General features: G+C 43.3%; 1 long non-coding RNA gene across 1 annotated transcript; it reads left to right on the forward strand.

Moving 5' to 3' along the window:
* The first annotated feature begins 28 nt into the window (after positions 1-28).
* LOC142588705 (uncharacterized) lies at positions 29-21,617 on the forward strand. The gene is made up of 3 exons (XR_012829741.1): positions 29-147; positions 13,703-13,787; positions 21,310-21,617. It is a non-coding gene; the product is annotated as an uncharacterized LOC142588705 (long non-coding RNA).
* The last annotated feature ends 18 nt before the right edge of the window (positions 21,618-21,635 follow it).

Consider the following 21,635-nt stretch of genomic DNA (forward strand, 5'->3'; position numbering starts at 1 on the left):
ATAGGAGCTCTCTCTTAATCTCCTGTTTTTGTGACCTATACATAGATAGCGCTGGCTTTCCGAGCATTCTTTCTTCCCACATTTTTCTTTCCGTCTCCTTCACCTCCTTTCCCACACTAGAACCACGTTGGACCCCCTCCCTCGGCTGTACGTATCTATTCCTCAGCTTCCTCGTTCTGAGTGTCCACTTTGTGTTCAAACTTTTCTTGTATGGATATTTGTACACTTTTCCTGCCCACCTTTTTTCATCCAGTGCTGGGGCTCTGCTGTTCATATTTTAGCTTACTTATTGCCTCTCTACCTTCGAATGACGTCCATCCCATGTCCCCCTGCACTCCCTCATTAGGAGTGTTCCCGTGCGCTCCTAAGGCCAACCTGCCTACACTTCTCAGTCTTGTTTCCATGCATGCCTGAACTTCCGATTTTATGCACAGTACTGAATTTCCAAATGTGAGGCCAGGTACCATAACCCCTTTCCATACGCCTCTAACCACCTCCTACCTATTATAGTTCCATAGTGCCTTGTGTTTCATTACAGCTGAGTTCCTTTTCTCTTTTTCAATCATAATTTTTTCATGTTCTTCCAAGTACTTTTTGCCCTCGTTTAGCCGTATGCCCAAATACTTGTATATTTAGTGCTTTGTATTTCCAATGGTTCCCCCTTTCTTTATTATATACTATTATCCCAGACTTCTCGCTACTGAATTGCAGTCCCAATTTTTCTCCCTCCTCTCCACATATGCTCATTAGTTCCTGTAGCCCTACTCGGGTGTCAGCAAGCAGTACAATATCATCTGCATACATCAGTCCGGCTAGTACTTGAGCTACCTTCTGCCCTTCCAGCATATAGCTTATGTCGGTTCCTATTGTGCTCTGTTCTAGTCTCTTTTCCATTTGGCTCATGTGAATCATAAAAAGCAGGGGCGACAATAAACAGCCCTGCCTGAGACCTCTTCTTATTTTAGCTGGCTTTGTAGTTTCCCCCTTCCATGTTATCTCTACCTCATTATCTGTATAAACTTGTTGTAGGAACCCAATTACCTTTCTATCTAGACCATATTCCCTCAACTGGCTCCATAACTTTTCTCGGTTTACATTATCATAGGCTCCTGTAATGTGTAAAAAAGCTATCCATAGAGGTTTCTGCCTGGCTGCCGCCATCCCTATGCACTGTGTTATAACAAATAAATTATCATCTAGCCTTCTGTTCCTTCTAAATCCATTTTGCAGTTCTCCTAAGATCTCTTCACGTTCTGCCTATTCCTCAATTCTCATTTTCACCATCTGCATTGCTACTCTGTATATGACTGATGTGACAGTTATTGGCCTGTAGGATTTAATGTTGTCCTTGCTTCCCTTACCTTTGTAAACTAATATCATTCTGCTTGATTTCCAGTCCTGTGGAACATCTCCCCCTACTGCTATTTGTTCAATAAGTTGTCGTAATTTTAATTTACTTTTCTGGCCTAATATGCTTATCAATTTCATAGGTATGTCATCAGGTCCTGTCGCTGTTCCCACGGGGACCTTGTGTTCAATTCTGTCCCATTCCTTACTTGTCATCCCTCTGTTCTCCTCCTCTAATTCTGTCGTGCTGTTGTCATTGTTCTCCATTTCGCTACCCGCTGGCTCTGCAAATGCTGCCTCTATTGTTAACCTAATATATTCCTGAGCTTCCTCTCCCTCTACCTTTGTTCCTTCTGGTGTGGTCAGTGAGTGCTGAACCACCTCTGTCTTCTTACTCTGTTGCCTTATGTGTTCCCAAAATTTCTTAGAGGCATTTCTGTCTTTTTTTCGTCTCTCTAACAACCACTGTACCCCAACTTTTGCTATCTTGGCTTGAATTATTGCCAATGCTTCTCTTTTCATTGCAAGGTAATCCTCCCATTTTGTCTCCACCTTTTCTGGTGCGGCTCCCCTTTTCTTTGCTGCTCTGTGTTTTCTGCACGCATCTTTGCGTTGCTCTATGGCCTCCTTAACTTCTTGGTCCCACCAGCTTTTCGGTTTATGTTTTCCCTGCTTACTTCCTAGTTTCCTAATCTGTCCCTTCTCTAGCTCTCGTTTAAAAATACCTATTAACTCGTCGTATGTCCATGCCCTTTGCGGTTGCTTGGATACCATGCTTTCAATGTTTTTTGCCACTTCTTGTAGCTGCCTGTCATTCAGTTTGCTCATACCTTTCCTTTCTTTAGTTTCTACCAGTGGTACTGTCCTTCCAAAACTGATTTTGATTCGTTGTGGTCACTCCCCAGGCTTTTTGTACCTTCCTCATCAATTTCCATACATCCCAACCGTTCATACAGCTTGTGGGACATTAGGCAGTAGTCGATTGTCGAGTGGGTGTTATTTCTTTCCCATGTTATCTTCCCGTCGCATTTAATTTCAGTATTAACTATCACAAAATCATGAGCCTCACAAAAATCTACTAACATCTGCCCTGTTGCATCTGTCGCCCCGTCAAAGTATTCCAAATGTGCATTCATGTCCTCTAGGATGATTACCTCCCGTTTCATAGCTAACTCCCTGATGTCCTTGGCCATACATTTGAAATGTTTTGCATTCTCCTCTTTCGACTCATTCCCCGTTTTCAGATACACAACTCCCATGATTGTCTCAACATTCCCTACGGTGCCCTTGAGCCACATGTGCTCACTGCAGCTCTCCCTTACCCTTTCCCAGTCCTGTCCCTTCACTAGCGCCCCAAGGCCTCCTCCTCTGCGTTCTTTCCTTTTTCTGTTGCACGCTACCCAGGTGTATCCTGCAATGAATGGTGGCTCTTCCTCATCTCTTAGATGGGTTTCGGCAACTCCATATACCTGAAAATTTTCCGTTTGTAATTGTTCTTCTATTTCGTCCCGCTTAATGCGATTTCTTCCCCCCTGCATGTTCATGAACCCCACATTTACTGCCTTCTTCTTCCTCTTCCTCCTCCGTGCTCCTGTCCTGCCCCCCCTCCCCTGTCCTTTATCTTTTATGTTTTGGCATGCAGGGTTGCCCTACGTGCCTGCAAAAAAGCCTGAGCCCTACAACCCAACCTCGTTCCTACCTGCCATCCCGCTGGTGTAGTGTAGTGAATGCCATCCGGGCCGAAAGGGGGGAAGTTTTTCCCCCCGATCATTCTGTTCACCTCCACCACATCACACTTGAGGGCTTGCCCCAACTCCCTAATCATTACATTGGCCGCCACTACCTGTTCTTCAATGAAAGGGCCCTGTCCCCTGACCTCTGGGACAGTACACAGGGCAATGTGCACTGCCTCAGAGGTCGCCCTTAATTTCGCCACTCCCTCTTGAATCTGTCTGCCCAGCATTCGCCCCCTATTCTGCAGGACGTCATTCACCCCAGCGTGCAAAATTACCAGTTTTTTTTCCTCTCTGTTTTCATTCAGTTTGTTTTTGGCTCTCTCCGCCACAGCTTCGAATCGAGCCCCCGGCATGCATTCGACCTTCACGCGTCTGTCATACTGCACTGTTCTGAGGAGTGCAGATTGCATTCGCGATATGTTGGGGCTTCCAACGACCCAGACCTTTCTGTCTTCAAGCAAATCTTGCCTCCCTCCTGTCTCTGTCGGCTGGGTCTTCCCTGCCTCCTCGCCTTCTCTGCCTCCTGTCGTCTCATCCCTCTGTACCTGTGTCTTCCGCGGTCCCCACGTTAACATGTCCGCCCCCCATTCTGCTCCACTGGGTGATCCTCCCGCTTCCTTTTCCTTCAATTCCTGCTGTGCCTCCCTCTCAGATTCTCTCTCTCTCATCTCTCTCAATTGTTTTTCCAATTGCTGCCCTTTCTCTCGCTCCCCACTCCATTTCCGCTCTACAGCCTCCATTCTTGAGGCCCACTCCCTCTCGACCCTTTCCTCAAACTCTGCGCGTTTCGTTTTTTTCTCTCTCGAGTTCCTCCTTTGTCCTCGCCATTTCACTCTTTAGCTGCTTCTCCAAATTCTCGATCACTTTACACAGCCTGCACACGAAGCCGTTCCCTTCCGCCTCCACCACAGTTTTGAATGTCGTTTCATCCAAATAACACCATCGTTCACACCTCTCACACTGGACGAGGTCCCCGCCTTCCTCCCTGGCTTTTCTAGCTGGCCGTCCCATGAATTCTCTTGTCCTACTGTTATTTAACAGTGTAAAAGCGATGAAAAAAATTAACTATAATAAAGACCACTGGGAATCTCTAGAAGAATAAAGAGAGCTAGTAAATTAAATAACCAAACCAATAACCAGGGAAAAAAGGAAAAGAAGGAAAAAAGGACAAAGGAAAAAAACACACTTTTAGCCCTAACTATTAAACTTTTAGTCCTAACTGTTATGTGTTGGCCACAACCTACTTTATCGCCCTTTTTGGCTAAGTGTTCGCCTGCATGGCTTCGCAGTGCTCCAATTCTCTGCAACTTACGTTTCTATGCTGGCCCTATCTCCATTGAGATTTCTCGCCGCTGCAATTAGAAATAAAAATAGAAATAGGACTTAGCTGTCGGCATCCATGCGTCCCGGCTCCGTCTTGGCTCCTCCCAAGATGGTAAGCTTCCTATAATAACATTGTCCATAGCGTTTGCACTTTTATACTCATTTTTCACGTACTACATACATCACTTTTATGCTACCAAGTATAAAAGTGGTGTATGTAAAAAATAAAAGCGCTCGTACTGTTCCTGTGTGTCTGAATTTTACTGTCTCGTACTCTGCGCGCTATTCATTGCTATTCAAGGCATGATTAGGCTGTCAACAAAATTTCTTACCCCATGCAGATACCTCAAATGACGCACTATGGACGTCAGACTCTGGAGTTTTGCAAGACGCGTAGCGCCACCTGCCGGTGCGAAGAGGCAGTAATTAAGTAGTGCGAAGCCCGACTCCCTTGCTAAGTTGCCTATGCAGCTAGCGACTGCGACACAACGACTTAACTAGATTTTGGTCCATATGGCGAGCGTTTTGCGCATTTAACACCCAGACAGAGAGCTATGAATTTCTATGCTCGTCGGACGCGCATCCGAACTGCCATAAAGCGCTTGCTGGCTCATTCGTCAGACTGATGGCGGAAACGACGGCAACCGCAATAGCTCCGCGCGCTACAAAGAAACGCCGCACGCTACTGTTGTGTTGTAAATTGCCATGAACGTGAAGGACGGAATAACAACGTTCAGTTTTACCGATTTCCATCGCGATCGTATGAAGGGGAAAGGTGAGAACGCTGGATACGGGCCGTTCAACCTGTTGGGTAATCGGATTACTTGCATTCCCCACAACACGGCGGCTCGCATGAGAAAGTGCGACAATTTTGTTCTTCTGTAATTCTGTTGCGTAGCCCTGACGGAGGACCGTGGTAACTAAGCGAAAACTCAAGAATCTGCAGCCGCCACTTCGTTGGTAACAGAAAAAACAACGTTGCGAACCATCTTGCTTATGTGGCATCGATATCACCGCCTTTTAACAGACGTCCGTCTCCGCTTGACTCAACAAGTGGAACGGAGAGATCTGGCAGGTCAGCTTAACCAAACATTTTGATTCGTTTATGAATTCAAAATCCTGTTCTAAGCATCGTTGCATCGCGAGCTCATTTCTACTTTCGGTATTTTGTATGTCCTGCGCCGATACAACAAGCACGCTTCACAATGTGCTGAGCCTGCTCGACTGCGTTTTTCAAATGTGAACAATAAAGTTGCTGTAGGAGCACTGGATGAGTAATTGCGAAATAACGCACATGTGTAAAGAAAAAAATGTCGCATTTATTTATATTTATTTGTGCACGCTTGTTGCTCGAAGCGTCTGCAAAAAGTTCAAATTCAGGTACTGAGCGATGCTGTAGCTCCTGCGAGAAAGAAAGATGCAGCACGTAGGCACTGTAGGAAGCTTACCTTGGTTATGATCGCACGCTGTTTACTGCCTTGGAAAACGTTTTCTGTTTCCTGCCCTGGAAAAGGCTATGAAAGGATTTACTCTCTGTAAATAATTGCGAGACAAAGCATTACGATAAAATACATAAAAATATAGGAGATACTTAATAAGTCTTGTGTTCAGGACATATTCAGTATGAAACAACTTGAAATGCTTAGATTTTTATGCTGATATGCCTATAGACAAACCTGATGCTCTCTGTACTTGCGAGTTGCAGCACACCGAAATAACACTTGAGACTTTATTTTATATTGTACACGTACTTCGCCCTGCTAAGCTTCCTTTCCGAAGCGTGGAAGGGCGGAAGAAGCTTTCCAGGTCCTTGATTTTTAGGAAACCGTGCCTCAGCACAAACGAAAGAGAAGGGTCCATTGTGGCCTATGCACCTTTGCTTGTGGACAGCTCTCCTTGCACTACTCAGTTCGCGCCAAGGCTCCGATGGGGGCGCTGGTGACGGGTTTTCCCGCAGCGCCGCCTGGGCAAAGTCTGAGGTCTCAGGAACTCTCCGTTTACAGCAGTTTACAGTGATATTCATATTGTTTAGTTTGCGGCTGGGATAGCAGAACTTGAGGCAATAATTCCCCTTCAGTGGGATAGATTGGCAGTCTTGCAGCATGTATACGGAAGAAATACCTTGTATGGTATGCTGAGGTACAAAATATTTTTAAAGGAACTTTCTTATATCAAATGCAAATGCCAATTTATCTTGCCTTCTCAAATTCAAATGTAGCACAAAGCAGTGGAGTTTGCCGTAGGGTTATAGTAGGGTACCTTGATCCCTCGATGCCCAGCGCCGCGACAACTGTCCAGACACCTGTTCCATTAAAAAAAATAATAATAAGGTTCTTTTTTTTTTTTTTTTTGAAACGCGGGAACCTGCGCTTACGCTCTCCGTTTCATGTCATGGTTCTTCTTCAGTCGTCAGCCCTTAAATCACCGGCAACTGCCTTTTCGGTGCTGCATCGCCGGACGTTTGCTTCAGTATATATAGAGGCTTCGTTAAGATGTCCTCGTCGTCAATATTAGGACGAGAAAATTGTTTAAAAAATCGAGATTCACGTAAGACACATGTCTTCTCTAGATCTTTGCTCCGGCCGGTCTCATGCCTCGCTCGATTCCCCCGCCGATGCTTAATAGGCTTCATGGCCTCTCTGCTCTCGCACTGGCGGCCAGGCCATGGCATCCGGTGAAAGTATGCGCATGTGTGCGCCTGGGAGGTGCTATTCACATGGAGCGGCGGTGTCTGGCTAAACGGGCCCATTCACTCTTGATTTGCAACTCGAGACGAGTTAATTCGGATCCATTCATATTTTATTGCTATATCAATTATATGGACACTCCAGGCGCGTTTCTGCCGTCGCCGCGAGGTTCTGTATAAAGTCCTAGGGCGATAAAATCGTGGCCGCGCGCCGTTAGGGTGTATGTGCGAGTGAATACGTGCGAGGTTGAGCCGGCGATCGCGGCTCAATCTCGCACACGCAAGGGATGGAAGCGCGCCGCCTTCCGCTGCGCGCGAGGCTCCAGGGGGAGGGTAGCGAGGGGGGACGCGTTCTACTCCGGGCGACCGCGCACGCAGGCCCGGGCGTGACTTTACAATTGCTAGTAAGTACAGCGGGGCGTGATATATTGCGGAGGCGCCGGACGTTTGTGCGTACGCGCGAGTAAGAGCAGGTGCGAGAGAGAAAATGCGGGGGATTTTGCTCCTTGAATATATGACTCTGCCTAGGCACTACGGAGAGGTCTCTTAGCGCGTGTTGTATGTGTTTATGTCCCTAGGCGTGCCGACACTGCGGAGTGGGGTCGAGTTTGTTTACGCTCGGACGCTGACTGCCGGCGCGGTGAAACAGGTGATAACATCGCAGATGTTTTCGTGGGAGCAGTAGGGACTGTGGAACAGGCTGGTCCGCATATAATGAAAATCTAGAAGGCAGAACACCTTAGCAACCGCGGTTGAAAACGAGTGGCTGAAAAGGCGCTGGTGACGATCAACATCCCTACAACCGCTATGAGAATACGCCGCGCCCCCCTAACGCATTTCACGCTAGCCTAACCTAAGGTTAACCGAACCTAACGAGGCCGAGACTGAAAGACAATAATGTTCACAGCATAATCGTTGTGAGAACACGCCGCACCACCCTAATGGCTTTTCCACTAACCTAGCCTAACCTAACGTTAACCTAACCTTACATGGCCTAGACGCAAAGACAATAATTCACACGGCGTAACCACTGTGAGAATATTCCACCCCCACCCCAGTGCTAACCTAAGCTAACGTAAACCTAACCTAACATGGACGAAACGCAAAGCCAATAATCCTCACGAAGTGACATTAGGCAATCACGTTCAACCATGGTCGCTAAAGCACTGTGCGTTTATTTCACTCAAAAATGCTCCTGAAAAGCCCAGGAGTGCAGGCTCAGCCTCTACTGTGACCCCTATGGCTCCCCCGGTAAAATCAGTCAGTGATGTTTTTTTTTTGTTTTTGAAGGTAGAGTGCCGTAAGGTGCAACAAAGTTATAATCCAGCATGACTGACTCAGCAGCAGTGCTGCACGGACGAGAGTCTGTCCGACAAACCTTTAGACACAACGATCACCATACGGGGTGTCAGTGCGCGCTGGTTCACCTGTTTCACCGCGTTGGCAGCCAGCGTCCGAGCGTTAACAAACTTGACCCCACTCCGCAATGCCAGCATGCCTAGGGACAAACACGTACAACACGCACAAAGAAATTTCTCCGCCGTAGTGCCTAGGCAGAGTCAGATATTCATGGAGCAAAGGCCCCCAGATTTGCTCTCTCGCACCCGCCCTTACTTGTGCCTGCGCAGAAACATCAAGCACCTCGAGAAATGCCCTGCCCCGCTGTACTTACTAGCAAGTGTAAAAATGCCGCCCAGGCCGCTGTATCTTGAAAGCCATCTATAACAGGGACACAGTCCGCTGGGCGCTGTTTTTCCATGGCTTAGTTCGCGTTGATGTGAGACAGCACGAAGGTCAATTCGCTCGCTGCTGCTGCTGCGCTCCCTCACTCCAGCATTGTGATAGAGAGTTTCCGCGGTCGTTGAGTGAGATGTGTTCGTGTTTGTTTGTGTGCGTGTGACACCATGCTTGTTAATTTAATTAGTAAGCCAATGTTTAAATATTCATACGGCCAATAAAACTACTATCCTTATGAATTCATACAGCTTTTCACTTTTTTGCTATTGCGATCAATGCTTCAACTTTCAGATGAAACTGTGACTTTTTTTCAATTACGTTTCAATAGCATATGTGATGCTTGTTATTGATTTGCGATAGCACTGCAATGTATAATAATTAGGGGTGTGCAAATAGCGGTTTTCAATACCGAATCAAATAGTGGCAGAAGCAAATAAAATCTAATATTGAATAGTTCTAGAATAGTTTACGAATAATGAACAATCATTATCACAATAATATAAAACTATCTTTACACCTTAGTATTCTTAAAGTTAGCAAGTTTCTGTCATTACATTTCATTTTTATTCCTTAAAGACCTCGTAACGGGGTATTACATAAGGGGTGGGTTACACAGAAATAAGAAGAAACCATGTGTTAATCTATGGTGAAAGGTGATTGGTGACGCTTTCTATGAAGGTGGATGGACAAGGGATGGCAGCGGTGTCACCCGGAAGGCCATTCCAGTCAGCAGCTGTGCGAGGAAAAAATGACGTAGAAAAAGTAACGGTGCGTGCACGTGGGCGCGCGACTTGAAGAGGATGACCAGTGCGGTTAGATATGCGTGTTGGTGGAACAATGTATGGCGGGATGCCCATCGAGCTGTGAAAGAGCTTATAGAATAAACAAAGACTGGCGATACGGCGGCGACATGAGAGAAGGGGTAAATTAGATTCTAATTTTAGTGATGACACACTCACATCATAAGAATACGAACGATGAATGAATCTAGTGGCACGGTTTTGAAGTGACTCAAGGGCGTCTTGAATATAAGCTTGTCGCGGGTTCCAAATTGGTGAAGCATATTCCAATTTTGTTCGCACGAGAGTTTTATAAGCGAGCAATTTTACGTTCTTAGGTGCGTTATGTAGATGACGTCGCAAAAATCCAAGTGTTTTATTTGCAGATGATATGACGTTAGTGACGTGCAAAGCCCAAGAAAGGTCATGGCAGAAAGTGACTCCCAGATACTTAAACGATTGAACTGCTTCGACAGGAACGCTGCTAATCGCATAAGAAAAAACAAGTGGAAAGCGGCGGCGGTTGAAAGATAAGGCTTTGCATTTGTGAGGGTTAAGTTCCATGAGCCAATCATCGCACCATTGCTTTACATGGTTAAGATCACTTTGAAGGGTTAATTGATCAGAGGCGTTAGCAACAGTGCGATAAATAACACAGTCATCGGCAAACATTCGGATATTACAAGATACATGAGTTGGTAGGTCGTTAATGTATATAAGGAATAAAAGCGGGCCAAGGACGGACCCTTGCGGAACGCCTGATGTTACTGGAAGGGAAGCAGAGGTAGCATTGTTCACAAAAACAGCCTGAGAGCGGTTATTTAAAAATTCACGGATCCAATTTATGATGTCGGGGTGAAGATTCAACAGTGAAAGTTTGAGTAGAAGGCGTTTATGGGGTACTCTGTCGAACGCTTTCGCGAAGTCCAGAAAAATGGCGTCAGTCTGAAAATTGCAGTCTAATTTTGCATGGAAGTCGTGCGCAAACATGGCCAGTTGTGTTTCGCACGAAAAACCCCTGCGAAATCCATGCTGCGTAGGATTGAAGAAATTATTGGAATCGAGAAAGTCCATGATATGTGTGTAAATGACATGCTCCATGATTTTGCACGGGATACTGGTTAAAGAAATGGGTCGGTAGTTTAGCGGTGATTCTCTGATACCTGACTTGAAGACTGGAATGACCTTTCCGTATTTCCAATCAGCAGGAAGCTGGCCCGTGGAAAGTGACTGTGAGTACAGTAAACACAAAAATGATGCACAAATGTTTTGAGTGTTCCTTAGAAATTTTGAGTTAATGTTATCAATCCCGGCTGATGAGGATAGCTCAAGTTTGTCGATTATGGCAGAAATTCCAGATGCGACAAAGAAAATTGGCGGCATAACAGTTCCGAAGACATTGGAGTGTACAGGGGGTGGCATGTCGGTTTCTTTACTAAATACGGATGAAAACACGGCGTTAAACATATTAGCACATTCAAAGTCAGTAGCCACTTCACCTGATTCTTTCGTAAGAGCGACAGTGGATGCGTGGTTTGGGTTTATAATCTGCCAGAATTTTCTTGGGTTGGTAGTCAGCATTTTCGGCAAGTCAGCGTGGAAAAAAGAATGCTTAGCGTTGTGAATTGCCGTTAGATATGTTTTTTCAGCTGTATAATATTTCAGCCAGGCGTTTTCATCATCCCGCAGCTTGGCGGAGTGGAAGAGGCGTTTTTTTTTTTTTTTTTTCTAGTCTTTTAAGTGTTTTAGTAAACCATGGTTTTTGAGAGCAGGCACGGAAACTAAATTTAGGGATGAATTTGTCGACTAATATATCTATTTTATCCTTAAATAGCGTCCAGTTTTCATGCACACTGTTGTACATAGTACATTAATGTACTATAATGTACATAGTACATTATAAAGCATTGTTTATTTAAAAGCACAAATGGAGCATTAGGAGTAAACAAATAGTTTCTTCACATGCACAGGACTCTTCAGAGCGTGCAAATGATCGCTGTATGTGTAGCCTGTAAAGTACGGCTACCTAAGGACGTAGCCTGCTCCACTATGCAAGTCCTCATATTTTATGTCTGTACTATGCCTGTGAGGGTGATAATGTAAGATACTTTTACTCTTATTTTATGTTTAATTGGGCGCAGTTGGCAATTTGAAATATTCAAAAAGTATTTGAAAAATATTTGCAGTCACGTATAGTAACTATTCGATACGTTATTTGAAAGTTTCGAATATTTGCACACCCCTAATAATAATAATGCACCAGAAGTCCACCGTGAGGAGGCCCTATATCACAAAAATCCGGATTTATGTCTACCCTAACATGCCCCAAAACCTTAGTTTTCCACTTTGCTTTCATCAAACTGTGGCCGCAGTAGCAGTGGTAGCAGTGAGCCAGTGAAATGCATAACCATTTTAGTGGTGTGAATATAATGGGTACACTTCATCATTGGCACACTCTATCATTACCTCTGAGCATTAGCTGAAGAAGCGGCTAATCACTTTGAGCACGCTAAATTAGGCAAAAATTGAAGGCTCACTACAGTGTCGAAGCAGTGCCATGAAAGAGTGAGCTACTTGAATACCGAGCCAAGTTGTGCTTGCAGACTCTATTGAATTGCTATGTCAGAGCATAGCTTCATATACAGCATGGTGACGTTTCGAATGTCGCTACTCCAGCACACAGACACACAAAGACCTGTTCTTTCATGCTGAGAATGTGTCCAGTGCCATACAACATTTGTTGTATGTGAAAGCGAATAATTTTGCTATTAGCTTGAAGTAACAATTTGCGCCATTTCTGTTGCGCTAAGCAAGAGCGCGCATGTTTAGTTGTTAGCACAACGCTGGAAGACCGGTGCCTCCGTGCCAGTGATGACTCAACTTGCCCTGTGAGGCGCTGAGTTCTCTCTCCAATAGTTCTGGCTCCTGACACTGCCTGGGCAGTGTCAGGAGCGTTATTCACGCACGTACAAAAATGAAATGATGCACTTATTCAGAGGGTACTTGTTTCAAATGTGCACAAAAAGTTTAACGAACTCTTTGGAGCTTATATTCAGAGAATCTGTATTGTGTTCTTTGTACCCCAACACATTGCATATATATGTTCAATAGCTTACACATATGCTGCACCAAGGGCATTTATAATTTTGTTAGCATGGTTGCTCTAAAGTTCAGTAGCAAAAAATGCTGCAGTGTATTCATTCAGGTACAAATACTTACTGCGGACAAAAAGCTGAACTGTACCTTTCTCCTGCATGTAAAACATAATCATATTTTGCAATTTTCCCCATCATTTATAGCAAAAATCCAGAATTAAGCCGAATAACTCTTGTACACGTGCACAGGCAAGTGTCATGCTGTAATGCATGTATATGTCATATATAATGCACCCTAACACAGTTGCTCATTCTTTAGGCACCATGCATTGTACTGTAAAGCCGCTACTGCTATTGTTACATAACAAGGCTTGAGAAAATTGCTGAATGTTTATACTGCAAGAACACATAAATCACATGAACGGGCAGCTGGGTATTGTAAACAGCTGGCCAACGTTTACTTCTTTCACAATAGAATGGACATATGAAAATTATGCTCAATTCTACACAAAGAGCTTAAATATTCACTTATTTTCTTGTTTCATTTCTTGCTCTAACATTAGATTTACTACATTTAGTGATATTATACATTGTGTATTTATTGGCACAATTACTGCACTAATAGTGTTCATGTCTGTCGGGCCACTATTGACATAGGTTATGCTTCAGAATAAGTACTTGTACTTTGTACCTTTTTTGTATTCCAGCTGCCTTTTAGTTGCCTACCTATAGTGATGCACAACTATTGATAAATTGACTATTTATAGTATTCATAGTTCTCTTAAATTATCAATAGCATCAAAAAACATCATCGATAGTATTATCACCCATCGATCGCGGCAGGCTGATCCCATTGTTAATGCGGGAGGACTGTTACTCTGACTATTGATGAAGCACAAAAAGAAATAGCATCATAAGCACGAGCAGTACAAAACTTTACAAAACATTACAAAACTGTGACCCTGCATGTCTGAATCGCTAGCATGCTTTTTTTTTCAGGTCCAACAGAATCACTGGTTAATGCCTATAAGAGCACAAATATCTGCAGGTCTACCACACTCCATGTCTCAGTCGGTCAGCTGAGGTAATGCACAAAATAAATAAATAGCCCTATATTAAATATCAAATTACAGTCAAATGCCTTTATAACAAAGTGCTTGGGACCTCCAAATTTTCTCGCTATACAGGTCAGTTCATTGTAAAGGTCACACACTGTACTGCTCGTGCTAAAGCAGGCTAAGCACATGAACCCCCTTAACTGCCGATGACGAGTTAACTCGTTGTGAACTGTTGGAAATTCTTGCACATGCGTATGTGTTCAGTTTCTTGTAATTTTGACAAGAAAATAATACACAATGACCTTCGCCAAGTTTTTTTTTTTTTTTAGTTTGTCATGACAGTTACAGGACTAAACAAAAGGAAACCTTTATTGACCATATATTTAAGACAGACTTAATAAACTAGGCTGCTAATTTTTTATGTGAAAACTCAATTTGTATGACACAATGTGCTACCTTAATGCATCGAGGTTTGCAGCATGTTCCATGGCAACATGCAGCAGCTATGCAAAGTAAAGCTGCAGATCGTCGAATGCTGCTATCACCTTCATGGTTGTCCAAATCTTGGGTTCGTTTACATGATCATCGCTGTCGCCTTCATTTATATTTGTGCCCTTTTCGTCCTTGCTGGCTTTGAAGATGGCATCAGTCGTCAGTTATGATTACATCACCACGTCGTCATCAACTGCGACATATTCATCAGCCGATGCACCCACTGATGCGCTACTACGAGCAGTGTACGAGTTGAGCAATCCCTGGAGCAGTGCAGGAGGGCTATTTCGGACATCGGCCTGCTCATGAAGTGCATCTCTAGTGCTGCCATTAGTGCAAGTGTAGAGCGCGCCCTGGCGACATCTGTAGAGAGCAATGGTGTTCATTGTAAAGAAACAAATCAGCCGTCAGAGATGCCAAAATTTCTTTGTTCTACAGGCAAATTCGTTGCAGTAGTCTTCGCTCACAGTATGCATGAGAGATAGAAATTTGGCAGGACATAATCAAACCTTTGTTATACAGGTCATTTTGCTGTAGAGGTGTCCCTTGTAGAGGCATTCAACTGTATTTGTAGAAAGTATGCTTGTGTATATAGGCACTCAGGAATACAATTAATGGAAAGCATTGCAACCGAATATGTTTTATTGACATTGTAGCAGCAGTGACACATCACAGATGCTTGGCTGCTACAGTTGTTGTCATGAGCTGTGCTGAAGAATATTTATGTAGTATCTATGGAAGCCTTGTAGTGCCTTGCAGTAAGGGGATGTCAGCATGATTAGCCCAGTGTTCTTAAAAACCCAGCCATGAAGCTACCACATCACTGTGAATACAGCAGCCTGTTCCGGGTGTGCTAATCAACAAACATTGACTGGGTTGATGACGTATGACCTGATTAAGTACAACACATGCAGTTATCCAATCATTTACAGTTTGAAGGCTGACTGTACAATCTCGTAGTGCCTGCACCATATGGTTGCGAATATACATGTCCAAGCTTTCCACCAAGCAGTTTGAGCCGCAGCAGGTTTTGTTCTTCAACAGACATAAGTGCCTAAAATTAGTTGTGTCATGCACCTCATGTTTGCATTGTCTCATGCATGCAATGATTCACACAGGACATATCCTATTCTGCTAATTTCCGAGCTCCTTATGTACATACTCTGCCTCACTCAGCTTTACTTGGTTCAGCAAGCTTGTGCATCTCATCATTCACATTGTGGCTAATCCAGAAGGCTGCAGAATTTTATAAACTACACTACAATGCAGTTTGTAGCACTGGTACAAGCAGGGTACCTTGGCACATCACTTTTAGAGCTATACCATGTTACAAAACTGCACACTTTACAGCTAGAAAACAGCAGCATGCAATTGATTGACAACTAAAGCAGGATCAAATAAGGAATGAATAATTAGCCCGAAGTGACAAGTTTCAGGGCACTGCCGTCCTTGCTCCAAGTTTTCTTTTTTTTTTTTTAAACATTGCTATCCGTAAATACATTATATTCTGCTGTGCAGTTCACTGCCCTCAATGAGTACTGGTAATTAGTTCCCTAGTAAATATTACAATGAAAGAACTAATAGCCTATTAGTTCAATAAGTTCTCATAAGGAGAACCAATAGTCTATTTGCATGCTGACAACCAATAACCCAGTCAAAACACACTAAGATTTCCAATTATACCAATTCGTTTTTGGAACATAATTAGATTCATTGGCTCTAATTCCTCCAACAATACAAAAACCCTTGATGCTTGCAATACCTCACTGGATCGTAGAACATACTTGGCATTCAATTCAAGAAACATACTGTACTCATGCACAAACACACAATGGCAAAAATGATTTATCCACCATTTCATATATGCATTTTCTGTCATGTGCTATATATGCAAGCAAAATTTGGGTCATCAAGTTATATGATATGTTTATAATGAACAAGCAGTTTTATGGCAGATTTTGCAACTTAAAGAATAATCTAAATGCCACTCTCCACTGATCATACCAAGCTACAGCGATGCTATCTAAGGACTGCATAACAGTTACACCATTATTACCATTATTATTAACTATTCAGGTTTTTCATGGCATTGTTTCTCCAGTGGCTCCCAATGAGGACCAAATGGCAAATCAAGCCCCATATTCCAAACAACTTCCAACACAAACATGCATGACCTTATTAGTCTGCTACTGCAACTTACAAGGCCAAAAATCTTTATCTGTAATAGCTTTAGTATATTAATGGTGGACCTAATATATATTTCTATCAGTCTATCAGAAAGCACCGTTGCATTGTAGATGCACAAATACTAATAACTTTGAGACTGGTCTGCAGCTCCCAATGCAAATTCTTAATGACTGATAAAAATTTACTAACAAGCAATTATAATAGACTAATATAATCTTTTTTTTTTTTCAACTAGTAAATATTTTTTACATGAAATTAAAAAACATTAAATACAAATTTGTGTTGCACTTTTCTCTAGGAATGTGACAATCCTTGCACATGCCATACAAGGTTACCAGCAGAGTGTCAAACCAAACCCGAATCTGAAAACTGCATCCAAACCTATATTTTGGCTTGAACTGAGCCCAATACAAAACCAATATTTTCAAATGTGCCTAAGCCCAAACCGACCGGGAAAAAGAGAAAGAGAGAGAGATAAACATTTGTTTGGAAGCGTTCAAGCATTGAGTGGGATGCGTTTTTAATCTTCAACCAGAAGCACAGCATCTCAATGACAGTGTCTGAAAACGCTAACCGTCACGAGGGAAGAATGCAAGACTTTTTTCAAGGGTTTCTGAAGGGCCATTGATTGTGTTGCAACTTTGTTGTTCAGTCATTAACTCAGGAAACTCAAACACCAGCTGTAGAAAGGAAGGACTCAACTGCAGTAATTAGAAATACTTTAAAGTACATGCACTAGGAGATATGCAAAGAAAGACAAGTTCACAGATGGAATATGGGAAGCCAAAGAGCAGTGCGGTAATCAGCACACTGCTGCTGTGAGTGAATGTCACTGTCTTGAAAAGTCAAGTGTGCCATCATGAGTGATGTGGGGAGAACCAATTTGAGTACCGTGTGCAATAGGTCCAATTAAGCAGATGAAAATCACTTCAAACAAGTATCGCATAGCATGTATATTACTGCTTGTCTTCAGTACTCTACTATGTGGTTCTGATGTTGCTTCATTGGTGTATGTGTGTAACTGCATCAAAATTCACGACAGCCAGCATAGGCCACTAAGAAAGCAAGATAGTGAGTCAGATTTCTTAGTACTATCTTTAGCTACGGGTAGAAAATGGTCTTGTTGTTGCAGTCTTTGCATATAGAATTGATGCAGCATCCTGCTTTGTTTACAAGGCAACCAGTACTTGGGTACACTTGTATAATGTTAGAAAGGAAGAAATACTTTCCTGAGTGCATGAGGTGTAAAAGTTATCACTATATTCTTTTCGTTGTTCTTTTGCAATTTTCTCAGCTTTTCTAATTGCGATTTGGGCTAGATGTGTTTTTCATTGCCTTATGGGTATTTTAATGTACATTAAATAACGTTTTTCTTTGCTCATAATTAGTTCACGACTTTTCCTTAAGTACATAATACCATGTCATCCCTGCAGGTATAAGTTTTGTGTTCACTTCATTATTTTATGTGTTGATGCAGTCATCACAAAGCTGCTTAACTATGGCCTGCAGTGTATTGTTAATTGATTTTTTTATACAAGAACATCACACATTCATTTATACAGTGCAGGTGGATGTCCTTACCTGCCGCAGTGGCTTAGCGGCTATGGTGTTGCCCTGCTAAACACAAGGTCGTGGGATCAAATCCCGGTGGCCACATTTCAATGGGGGCAAAATGCAAGAACGCCTGTGTCTTTCACGTTGGGGGCATATTAAGGATCCCCTAGTGGTCAAAATTAATCCGGAGTCTCCCAATATGGCGTGCCTCATAATGAAATCGTGGTTTTGGCACGTAGAACCCCAGAATTAAATTCAGATCTTGTCATTCTCAAAACAAATATCTAATTTGATGCACTTATTATACCATCATACACTTAACATTATAAAAAAAATATTGTGATGATACGCAACAGACAATGCATGAAAGGGTGCACCCTGAACCACAAAGCATTTTTGTTTTCTGCATGTCATCACCCATGTTCACTATTTTTGCTGCCCTCATTCATACGTATTTATTCAATTTGAAACACAAAGCCATGCACAAGGGAATGCATAAAGCAAGGTGTTTCAAGCTACAGCTAGGGGAAACAGATTTGTTTTCTGCTTCTATGTAGCATTAAATTTCAATGCTTGAAACCACGTAAAACATTACCTTGTCTTGATGGAACATAGTTATAATGGTGCGTTTTGAGGATGGGACACAGAAATAATTAATAATTAAAATTGTATCTCACAATATGCCACTATTCATATCATGTAATCAGTCCTTTCTGTTTGCTTGCCAGTTGGCACCGCCAGGTCAGCTTTTTCACACATTGTATTCAACACATAAATAGTGGGTAGTCCTGATGCACCAGAAGCCTTTATATTTCACACATAAACCTAACAGCATTTTAATTAGAGACAGTGTACATTCTAACTTCTTTAAGCCTGCCATATTTTAAAGGGGTCATGGCACGGTCATCCAACTATTCTCAGTGCATCATTGCAACTGAGAGTAGAGGGGTCAACATGGTTATACACAGAAAAAAAGAACTCTGTTCTCAGCGCACTTGAGGGAGAAAGCTGGGTTAGTTGGTGTTTATTTGTATAAGGGAACAGTGCACTAGTGCGTAAAAAATGACGCAGACCGGTGTGTCTTTTTTTCATGTTCCTGTCCATGTCATTTCTTACGCGCTAGTGCAATGTCTCCGCAGCGCACATTTGAACTCTAAATTTTAATTTGAAATCGCTGCGTCTAAGCCCCTCCCACCAACAGCGACCACCATTTTGGCATGGACTGGGTGACGTCAAAAAGTGCGGGGCCACCACTGTGTCGTCTGCTCCAAAACAGTCTGAAACCACATTGGATATCTTGCACTGCATGCCCTGGAACCCAACGGCACTGCAAGGGCATTGCCGTTGCATTGTGGCCACAATGCTTTCACTTGCGCAGTGATGATGATGATGATACAGCTATATTAAAGGAGGTATGGCTCATTGGCCTATTAAGAATAATAGAGTTGGGTAAATGGGAAATGGACAGGGCCAGCCATCGAGGAATACTTCTCTGCACGGTTACACCATGTGGAGAATGCCCAACTCTGCAGCAAAGGCAAACAGCGCTCATAGGACACTGTCAGCCTCCGCTGAGGGACGGATGAAAGCAGTACAAACCAGAAAACGCTTGCAGAAACTATCTCGGATGGCTGTCAATATCTGCATGTTTGAAAAAGAGACAACAGTATGACGACCACAACATATTTCTGGCTCCTGCAATCAATTTTCGCGCTTGCAGTACATAAAGGCGCAGACTTCGAGATTGACTTATTACTCCAAGGGAGTCGTTGCTGGGTGTGCGATTTTATTTCATCACCAGTTAGTGTTGCCACACTGCTGCTTCGTTTAACTGCAATATAAAAAAGAATCAAACAGAAATTTTCTACCGCATCGAATGCACTGAAATTTTGCCAGTTTGCTGAGGGAATCATGTACAGTTGAACCTCACAATAACGAAATCTGCGAGGAACGCAAAAAAATTTGCTTTCGTGAAAATTTCATTGGTGCGAAATGAGAGCATAGATAGGTAATGCGTCGCAGAACAAAAATTTACTCTCAAAATCCTGTTAGCCCACATTGGCAAGCTTTGCCGCATTTCCAACAGCCGCACTGGCGACAGTACACAGTACGTACGCATGCATCAATCTGCAGTGGCAGCACTGCCGTGGAGCCTTATTCTCACTCAATTGCTTTCGGAAATGCTATCACTTATGCGAGATTTTGCGTAACTCAGCACCGGACACAGAGCAACAGCGCTCCATGCAAGCAGTATCATTTCTCCAGCGCACGCTGTCGCCCATAGATGCAGACGCGTCCGGTGCCGAGCGCGATAGTGATCGTATCAAGTATACCTGAAGGCAATCAATCAATATTACGGCTCCTTAGCGCAAGTCTACGTCTGGTGCCGAATCCGCACGCGATGCCTGTCAGGTGGCACCAAAATCAGCGTTATTGAAGCAAAGGATGCGTACTTCAGGACGATCTCTTAATCACGGCCCGATCTGTGGCACTCCATGCTATGACCATCTCAAGTGCCATATTTCATGTTGGTGGGGCGTGGCTTTCCTTGTTTTTGCTGCATTTTGCTCACCGAGGCGCACATTACGCACTGCACTAGGTGTGCAAAAACCATCATCACATGCTGGTAGCAACATGCGTGCAACAAGATGGTGGCCATGACGTGTTTCTGGTGCATGCAACTGCTCCCGGCACTTGGTTGTTTTTGTAAACAAAAATGGCAGCCCCTACGCAAGTGTAATGTGGTGGTATTTCACACAATTTTAGTGCAAAGCAATCGCACTTGAGCACATTTTGGAGCATGCTAGCCTTGCGCAATTAGGTAATATGCAGGGCAATGTTCCGGCAAATTTCGTTGATGCAGGATTGTAGTACAGCGACATCTGGTTCTCAAGAGGTACGAAATGGATTGAATCCTACAGGCATTTGCCGGGACACAAAAATATTTTGTTGTCGCAGGGTTTCATTATCACGGGTTTTGATTGTAGTTTAACATGCAATGCATAATTCAAGCTCAAAATTTAGTGTCATGGCCCCCCCTTAGTAAACGCTCTGTACTTGCGCCAGCCAACACTATGCATAGCCACTACTCGCCATGCATCTTAGCTTCATACAACGCCATTCATGGATAGATGCATGAAGCAGACTGGTAGCATCATCTGGATTGAGCTGTGTGAACTGCCCACTGCAAGGCATCTATAACAATCTGTTTTAGCAAACAATGTAATTATTCGAAAAGTGCAGTAGAGATTACGACGATATTTTTTCAGCAATGCATCAAAATATATCACTGTTCCACTTATTACTTTTCCGCAGGGCCTTTCCTTCAAGCCACTGGACAAAGCTATGTGGAACACCAATGCATGTCACAACAAGTTTGCCAACAATATCCAAAACTGGCTGTAGGCTAAGAATATTCCTTCTAAGTGGACTAAGTTCCAAGTTCTTTCCAAGTTCTTTCTAAGTTTGCAGAAACATGTTGGCTGACAGTACTGAGCGAGCAGCAAGAAATTCTCTCTCTCACCCCTTCCTAGAGGCTATCCCGGATCCGCCTCTTGCAACAATTCTGCAATTGCAACGTGCACCCTAGAGCTATTAATTAAAACATGGATAAGGGCATTGCGGTTTTCTGTAGAGCTAAT

Source organism: Dermacentor variabilis, chromosome 1 (genome assembly GCF_050947875.1).
Source record: "Dermacentor variabilis isolate Ectoservices chromosome 1, ASM5094787v1, whole genome shotgun sequence".
Classification (NCBI taxonomy): domain Eukaryota; kingdom Metazoa; phylum Arthropoda; class Arachnida; order Ixodida; family Ixodidae; genus Dermacentor; species Dermacentor variabilis.